This window comes from Neofelis nebulosa, chromosome 2 (genome assembly GCF_028018385.1).
Source record: "Neofelis nebulosa isolate mNeoNeb1 chromosome 2, mNeoNeb1.pri, whole genome shotgun sequence".
Taxonomy (NCBI): Eukaryota; Metazoa; Chordata; class Mammalia; order Carnivora; family Felidae; genus Neofelis; species Neofelis nebulosa.
In genome coordinates, this window is record NC_080783.1 from 131,149,667 (window position 1) to 131,158,920 (window position 9,254).

The window sequence follows — 9,254 nt, forward strand, 5'->3', positions numbered from 1 at the left end:
AGAGTTCATGCAACTTTTGAGTTCAGTAGAGAAGCAGGAAATGGGGATATGACAGCAAGAGATAAGGCTTAAGAGGGAAACATTAGGGGTGCCTGGGTGGCTCAGTCAGTTGAGTGTCCGACTTCGGCTCAGGTCATGATCTCACGGCTCGTGAGTTCGAGCCCCGTGTCAGGCTCTGTGTTGACAGCTCAGAGCCTGGAGCCTGCTTGGGATTCTGTGTCTCCCTCTCTCTCTGCCCCTAACCCACTCGCATTCTGTCTCTGTCTCTCTCAAAAATAAATAAACATTAAAAAAATTTAAGAGGGAAACGTTAAATTTATAATATAAGCTAAGTTTGATTTTTCTTCTGAAGGAAATGGGGATAAGCAGTGAACTAACAGAATCAGAATTATGTTTAGGAACATAGAACAGGTAATGAAAGGCACCCTACAGGGAGAGCTGTGAAAAGGCCAAGAAGTGATAATAGCCTGATTTTTGTAAGCAACACTGAAGATGGAGAAATTTGAATTGGTTTAAAAAAATTTTTTTTAATTTTTTTGATGTTTATTTATTTTTGAGAGAGAGAGAGACAGAGACAGAGTGTGAACAGGGAGGGGCAGAAAAAGAGAGGGAGACACAGAATCCAAAGCAGGCTCCAGGCTCTGAGCTGTCAGCACAGTGCCCGATGCAGGGCTTGAACTCACAAACCACGAGATCATGACCTGAGCTGAAGTCGGATGCCCAACCGGCTGAGCCACCTAGGTGCCCCTAAAAAATATTTAGAATATAAAATCAGTAGAAACTGGTGACTGAATCTGTATAACAAACAAGTAAATTAAAGCAAAGAACCAAGGATGACTCCAAGATTTTTCTGAGTTGAAGAACTCATTATATGGCAGTGTCATTCATTGAGAATCAGTGTTGGAGGAAGAAGTTTGGAGGGAAGAAGTGATTCAATGCGGTATATTATGGTAGACACGATACTGGGACCCCAAAGAGGGCCACATCCTGATTGCTTAAGAGGACTTTGCAGATGCAAATAAATTAAAGATTTTGAGGGGGCACCTCAGTGGCTTAGTTGATTAAGCATCTGACTCTTGGTTTCAGCTCAGGTCATGATCTCAGGGTTGGTGGATTTGAGTCCTGCATTGGGCTCTGTGCTGACAGTGTGGAACCTGATTTGGATTCTCTTTATCTCCTTCTCTCTCTGCCCCTCCCTCACCCTCTCTCTCCCAAAATAAATAAATAAACTTAAAAATATATATAAATTAAGGACCTTGAGATGAAGAGATTTTCCTGGACAGTACAGGTTGGCCCTATGTAATCATAAGAAGAAGAAGGAGGCAGAAAAGTCACAGAGAAGGAGATACAATGATGGAAGCAGAAGTTGGAGCGGTGTGAGAAAAAGCTGGAGGCCAGGAAAGGTAAGGAAATAAATTCTCTCCTATAGCTCCCAGAAAGAACACACAGCCTTGCGGACACACTGAGTTTAGGACTTCTGACCTCCAGAACTATAAAAGAATAAATTTGTGTCATTTTAGGCTGCTGCATTTGTGATAATTTGTTACAAGAGCCATAGAGAAGTAATACAGGCAAGAGTTTTATGCTCTGTGGGATATTCGACTCAGAGGTCTGGTAAGCAATTGGACAGATCTGTCTGATGCTCAGGAGAGAGGGGAAGACCGGGGCATTGAGAATGGAGAAGCACCAACATTGAACTGGTGCTGGAAGCAAGGTGCCTGGCAGAGAATCCATGGATGGGAGTGAAGAGAAGAGTTCCCCAAATAGAATGTAGGGCAACCCTAACCTTTAGGGATGGATAACAACAAAGGAAACTGGTAAGTAGCCTATAAAGTAAAAAGAGTGTAAGAAGAGTGAGAGTCAGGGGAAAATGAGGAAAGAAAATATTTTAACTATGGGGATTTGATTATTAGTGTCAAATGCCACTAAGAGACATTAGCTCAAAGAAGTTTAAGTAACATATGTATTGAAAAGTGACAACTGGATAGGAAGGAACCATGAGGAGAGAGGTTAAAAAAGGAAGCAAGAGAAAATGCCCTGAACTCCCAGTCCCTTAGAAAGGAGATACTCACTGTACTCGAGTGGAGTTGGGGAGGTGGTGGCTGGGCAGGAGCAGACCTGTCTTTCTCTGGGATGGAAGAAGATGTGGGGACAACAGCAAAGTGGAATGCAGAACAGTGCCCTAGAAAAGGCAGAAAAATCCTTTTTCACTCTGCTCTGATCCCTTTTGATACTTGTCATGATGGCTACTGATTGTATAAAGTTTGATGCATGTAATAAGGAGTAAGTGATTTATGGAAATTTCTAATTTAAATATTCAAAGAAAAGCATGCTAATTTATTTGGGAGAAAAAATCAACAAGACACGTAGAAGTCTCCAGACAATAGAATGGTTTAAATTACTTAATTGGACTCTGGATGGGGTTCACAAGGTCATAGAAATTTGTAACAAACACACACACAAAACAAAATAAAACCAGTATTACACTAAATGTAATGGAAAAAATAACTTAAACAGGAATATAACTCTGGTGGACTAGGAAATCATGAAATGTTTTAGTTCAACACTCATGAGAAAAGGTAAGGTGATGTTTTAAACAATTGAGAGCATTCAATTTAATCAGTCCCTTATCAAATATATATTAATCGCCTATTATCTGCCAGTAACTGCCAAATAAGGAAGGGTAAAATATTAGGAAATAGAGGATATGAATGCTATAGTATTTATTATTTATCTCCCACTGAAACTGTGATTGACTATGTAAGTAACATCCTTACCACATCCTTATCTTGGTTACACAGGTTTTAAGAGTTGGTTTAAATGATGGAATGTTTTATTTATTGAGCCATAAAGCAAAAGGAATTATGCTACAAAACAGAAAGACACACACACACACACAATAGTTTAGATTACCTTAAAGACAGGTAAGCAAACGGGTGCAAAACAGGCAATTTTACTTATGTGCAGCAGGTATGTATCTGTGTATCTGTGTATGTATGCATGTATCTCTGTCTCTATATAGATAGATACATATATTAAGCATGAAAGAATGTGCATGACCTGTTTGGTATAAATTGGTATAATCAAAGTTTCTCTTATAAAACTAATCTTTTCTAAATATTTTATTTGATCAATCCACACCTATAAGTATTACATAAAAGAGAGACCAACCTGTGCAATATACTGTCAAGCATCAGAGATTAAATTGGTTTGTTCTGTGATTCTGTAAAGTGCACACAAGAGAAATGATATGGAAGTGTTTAGGGAGGTGAATGATAATGGGAGGGTCTTGGCAGTTTGCTCTGGAGAGCGGTGAAGCAAAGCTAAAGGGAAGATTTAGAAGCTCTCTAGCATAAGAAAATAAAAGAAAGTAATCAAAAGTTGAATATTTTTCCCTTGGCAAAATAGGCAGTTTCACTGAATCCTTCCTGAAATAATTGTAAGTTGGAAATAGGTGAACTTGAGTCATGGTAATCAATTGAAGGGAATTAAATGTGTCATCTTGATGACCAACAAAAATGAGAAGAGATAATGCATGAATTTAGCTAGTTTTAGAAACTGAATCAAAGCTCATGATCTGAATAAAACAACAACGACAAAAATGAATCATCTTAAAATGAGAACTTGTTATATTTTTTGGTATAAATATGCATTCTCTACATATACAAACACATTTCTATAAAAATTGATAATGTCTTTTAATTCTTTAGTGATATTTTACATATAACAGAGCCCTTATCTTTACGGTTAATACTGCATAATCAGAACACATAAAATAGAATTTTTATCCTTGATTTACAAATTCTCCCCATAAAAAGCACTCAAATAAACCCGATTTTGCAGGTAATCTTGGAATTCTATTTAGCAAATGACGCATAAGAAATTTATTTTGCCAATTTTCATGGCATGACTCTCCTGACGATTTCTCTTAGACCTAAAAATTCTTAAGAACAAAAGTTCTCTTCAGCCTTAGCAGACTGTCCCACCAATGGCCTTTTGCACAGGAAGGAGAAACGAGGAAGAGAAATTGTTAGGAGTGCTATCCTTATAATCAAATGTGGCTTTGGAAAAAAAAAAAAAAACTCAGAAAGTAACCCTTATCCTTGGGAAATAATGACCACTTTACCTGAGTGGGCTAATGCCTGGAAGGAAGCCTTTGGATAATGAGTTCTACTAGAGGGGTATCTGCTCAGCTTTTATCAAGGAGGCAGATGATGAGATAGGGAGCTGAAGCCTAGTTGAATGAATATAAGCTCTATGCTGGAAACTAGGTCAGATATATTGTTTCCGTTTGAAATAAGGGGCTCTCAAGAACCAGAAATTTTTTGGGAGAATGCCTAGAAATGTACAGCAAGTAGACATATTTCTGACGAATTTTGCAGCCCCTTTGAAGCTGGCCTGCCTTGACCTCCATTAGCAATAGCCACACAACGATGCAGAGACATAGACGTTTTGGAATTCGCTCTTTTAAACCAATCCAAGTGTTGTTTTTTCTTTTGCGGCTATAACAATGGTTGTGGTCTGAGAGGTATAAGCACTATTACACATACTGTGTTCTATGTTAGCAAGTGTTAAACAATGAATAATATAATGGGAGATATATATTTAAGAATGCCTACAGGCCCTTATCTTTCCACTCCACAGTGTGGAATGGTTTATTTTTAATTATTTGAAAGCAAACCTTGGCTAACCAGAATTCTTTCTTTTAAGTTTTTTTCACACTAAATTTACCATATACTTTCCACTTAAATAATTTTTCACCTATCTGGGCTTAAAAACTATGAGTATTTTTCTTAAGTGTGAAAAGTTATTACCCTGTAGACTAATTAGACAGCCATCCTTAGCTTTCCTAAATGAGTTTAGAAAAAAGAGCACCCATAGTGACAAATACAAATTTGGAGATAGTTCAGTTTAAAGTGGAAGTTTTATTGGAAATGATGTCATTGAAAGGAAGCATTACTTAGAAATAGATTCTTATATTAAGTCTGTCTTTGTGGCAAAGGTACTTACATGCATTCTATAATGGCGTCTCTTTTTCTTTTCCTATAATGTTCATTAAGGTTTGTTTCAATAAAACATTTCCTACTCTCTAAACTCATTTGTTAAGGATAGCAGATTCATTTGCTAATGTTTGTGTTAACTCTTATGATTACATTGCTCAAGAGTTGAAAACCTAACAGGGTTTGAAAAGCTTTAGGTATATATGGTTCTTTCTCAATGTTTTTATGGAAATATAGGTAGCATTCTATGTGACATGAATTGCTGATGATTGAAAATTTATTTTAAAATTGGAGTGGAAGTAAGAAATTGAGAGGACATGTGGAAGAATTTTTTTAATAAAAAATATGAGCTTTTATGAGATCAATATGATTACACAATGGTAGCTATAGTAATAGTAATAACAATATCTACTCTGAGCACTGAGGTCAACAGAATTAGTTAAGCGTTTATAGAAGAAATGTATAGGAATGTAAGTCAGGAAGGTTTCTTTGATCTGAAATTGAGCAAATGTGTTCTAACATCTTGTCTCAGTGTTGAAAGCAGCAGGCCTAACTACATGCTGGAGAAAAATATTTCACTAGTTTTCCACAGACAGCCTTCACCAGGGCGCTATCAAAGCCAAACTCAAAACTGTGTGGTCAGGCTTTAAAAGCATCATTGCTACATGACAAAAAGTCTTTCATAAATGCCAAATGTACCATGGTTTAACCGCTTACCAAGTGGCCTTCTGTAGTGTAATGCAACATTAATCATATCAAACAGAGAAAAGAATTCAGAGCTAAACCTGTCTTTTTATGTGTCAATTGAAATACTTGGCTTGATTTAATTAGTCTCAGTTGCTTTTGATGGAAGGCTAGGGAGATCGTGAGGAAGTTGCCTGGTACATTATTAATTCTCCACATCTTTATTGTCGTGCCAACCCTATTTATCCCATTTCGAATTCTCCATGTCCCCTTCCCTGGCAGTGACAGCTGTTAAGGCTGTTGTGGCCACTTTTTTTTTTTTCTTTCCTGTTAAGAGGGCAAGCAAGCAGTTGCTGTTCTTTCCAATGCCCAGTAAAGGAGCAGTGGGAGCCTAGTGGCTGAGCGGGCCCCTCTCAGTGTGTCAGGGTCTCTCCTTTGGGAAGTGATCAAGTCCTCACTCAAGAAGCTGGACTTTGACATTGTTCTTTGACTTGACAACCTAAAATCCTTCTCTGCTTTCCTGGATGAGCCTGTAATGACCTCTTTCTAAAGTCAAAATATTGACTATTACTTACACATTCAATCACACGTTGTCACATTTGAGCAGCAGTGTTTTCCTCCCAGAATTCTGTGGATGCCCTTGCCCATTCATGTTCTGCTTATTGCATTCCTGCACATATCCATGGTGTGTGTGTCTGTACAAATCTGAAGAATGATCACTTGCAGGTAACCATGATGGATCAAGATACTACATGGCACTCTCATGCCTAGAATAATAATTTTTCTTCCAGTTTCAATAAAAATCAGTGATTTTCTTATGTAAGTGAAATTTTCATGCTTCTCACATTTTTATTTTATTGACTTCCAGCTCCAGATTTCTCTTTTACTGAGGCACCCTCCCCATCAATTGCAAACTGTCAACCAAGTTTACACAATATTGCCTTCCTTCCATCACTGAGTCCCATTCAACTAAATACATCATACAGAAACATCAGAACTAGGAAGAATCACCATGGAAAAATAATATTAAGGCAGAGTTGGTTTGTGTTATTTTGTTTTTGTTTGTTTGTTTGTTTGTGTTTTTTTGGCCCACCTTAAGGGTTATTCCAAATGAGCTAGATTAAAATGACTAGTGCTGAGACATGTCTTTTCAAAAATAACCTCTGCAACTGGGAGAATATAATTCATGCTTTTGTCAGACTCACACTCAAGTATTTATTTTGTCAAGATGTATGATTCAAAGTTGGATAGTGCTTTTTTAAAATATATTTTTATCATTATTTTCAAACATTGTGAAGTGGTTCTCATTGAGTTTATTTACATAATTCCTTAAGCCATGATTATTATGTAAGTCTTTTGATTTTTAAATATTTTTAAAATTTTTATTCTTTGTTGGAAAGAGCACAAATGAGGGAGGAGCAGAGTGAAAGGGACAGAATCCCAGGCAGGCTCCATGCTCAGCTCAGAGCCCAATGTGAGGTTCCATCTCACATTGGTGAGGTCATGACCTGAGCCAAAATCAAGTCAGATGCTTAACCAGCTGAGCCACCCAGGCACCCCTGGAAATAAGACTTTTGAATCCTCATATGAATGCTGAATGAACCAAGCCTTATAAGGGTCAAATAACTTGCTCATGTGAGGCAGAGATGGAATTTTCATCCAGATTTTTGACTAAGAATAATATTTTCCCCATTATATTCTAGCTTCTGATTTTGTTCAGACCATATTTTTGGTGATGTTTCTTTAAATAATCATGAGGGGAAAAGACTAACAAGAGTGGGTTTTGTTGTGGTTCCAGACTTAAATTGTTTTACATATTTACTCCCAACAATGTAAAGTTTAAGATTTCCGCATTAAACATTTGGAGAAATAGGGGCGCCTGGGTGGCTCTGTCGGTTAAGCACCCGACTTAGGCTCAGGTTATGATCTCATAGTTCGTGAGTTCGAGCCCCGCGTCGAGCCCTGCGTCGGACTCCGTGCTGACAGCTCAGAGCCTGGAGCCTGCTTCACATTCTGTGTCTCCCTCTTTCTCTGCCCCTTCCCTGCTCATGCTCTGTCTCTGTTTCAAAAATAAATAAACAGTAAAAAAAAAAAAAAAAAACATTTGGAGAAATAGATAGGTAAGTGTGATAGTGAGGACCTTGACATTAATGCTGCATAAGGAAAAATTATGAGGTTGGAAAAATTATGATGTTTAATTGATAGAATGAAAGACAAAGATACATGATATTTGTTACAAATATTTAAAGAGCTGTAATGTATAAGACAGGGCTGTATTTTGTTTCTATTGGAGGGAAACACAGGACCCTTTGGAGAAACAAAAGGAAATGGATCCACATGCAAATATTTACATAGATGTAAATGATAGGAAGAAAGATAATTAGATAGATAGATACATACATACATACATACATACATACATACATATTACAGGAAATATTCAAGCAGTAGATTCATAGAGGAATTTTATTGCTTTGTTGTTTTTTTTTCAGAGTAAATCACCCATATCTGAGTTCATTAGAATGAAGAATTAAAATACTTTTCCAGGTAGGAGGAGCAAATATTGGTGAACAATCATGTCTATGAGAAATCCATTGTAGAATCTTGTTTTTAAGTTTTTATTGTATTCATTTTCTTTGATTACCAATGTTGTTGGTTTTTTTTTCTTCAACTTTTTTTTAATTTTATTTTTGGGACAGAGAGAGACAGAGCATGAACGGGGGAGGGGCAGAGAGAGAGGGAGACACAGAATCGGAAACAGGCTCCAGGCTCCGAGCCATCAGCCCAGAGCCTGACGCGGGGCTCGAACTCACGGACCGCGAGATCGTGACCTGGCTGAAGTCGGACGCTTAACCGACTGCGCCACCCAGGTGCCCCTGTTGTTGGTTTTTAATATTAGTTTTCTTCACATGTTTTGAAATTTTGGTTTTCAGACTCATCTAAGGTTTTGATATGTTTTTCTCTTTGTCTGAGCTTATCACCAGGGACTCACTAACAAGCCACAATAACCCAGTTTTCTAGCCCTGCTTAGAAGTGCTGATTGCCACCAGAGACTAAGGTCAAATGCCAGAAGCCACAAACTCCAAATAAGCCTCCATGACCCAATTTTTGACTGGTTTGATCCAGTTCAGACTCTGTGCTAACCCTCCAGATGACCGTGGGATTATTACCACCTGCAGTAAAACCTTGGATTGCGAGTAACTTGTTCTGCAAGTGTTCCACAACATGAGCAAACATTTCTAATAAATTTTAACTTGATAAACGAGCAGTGTCTTGCAATAGTAATAGTATGTGCTGCTGAACGTCACATGATCACAGCTGAGCCAATGGTTCTTCTGTCTCTCTCTCTCTCTCTCTCTCTCTCTCTCTATGGGATTGTGGATGATTGTCTTCCATGCTTGGACACTTGGTCTCAGGCCATGCTGTTTGACAGAAATGAGTGATTTTTCAGAACATTAGAAGGTGCCCACAACTGGCACTAGTGTATTTTTTGTCACTTCATATCCATTCTGTTACCCTATGTCTTTTGATTGGAGCATTGAGTCCATTGACGTTTAGAGGGAGCACTGA

At 37.8% G+C, this 9,254-nt stretch overlaps 1 long non-coding RNA gene across 2 annotated transcripts; it reads left to right on the forward strand.

Annotated features, from left to right (window-relative positions):
• The first annotated feature begins 1,291 nt into the window (after positions 1 to 1,291).
• On the forward strand, positions 1,292 to 8,949 carry LOC131504282 (uncharacterized). Of its 2 annotated transcripts, none has more exons than XR_009257899.1 (3): positions 1,292 to 1,817; positions 8,177 to 8,231; positions 8,658 to 8,949. It is a non-coding gene; the product is annotated as an uncharacterized LOC131504282 (long non-coding RNA). The 2 variants fall into 2 exon arrangements; XR_009257898.1 differs by lacking the exon at positions 1,292 to 1,817 and adding an exon at positions 5,277 to 6,724.
• The last annotated feature ends 305 nt before the right edge of the window (positions 8,950 to 9,254 follow it).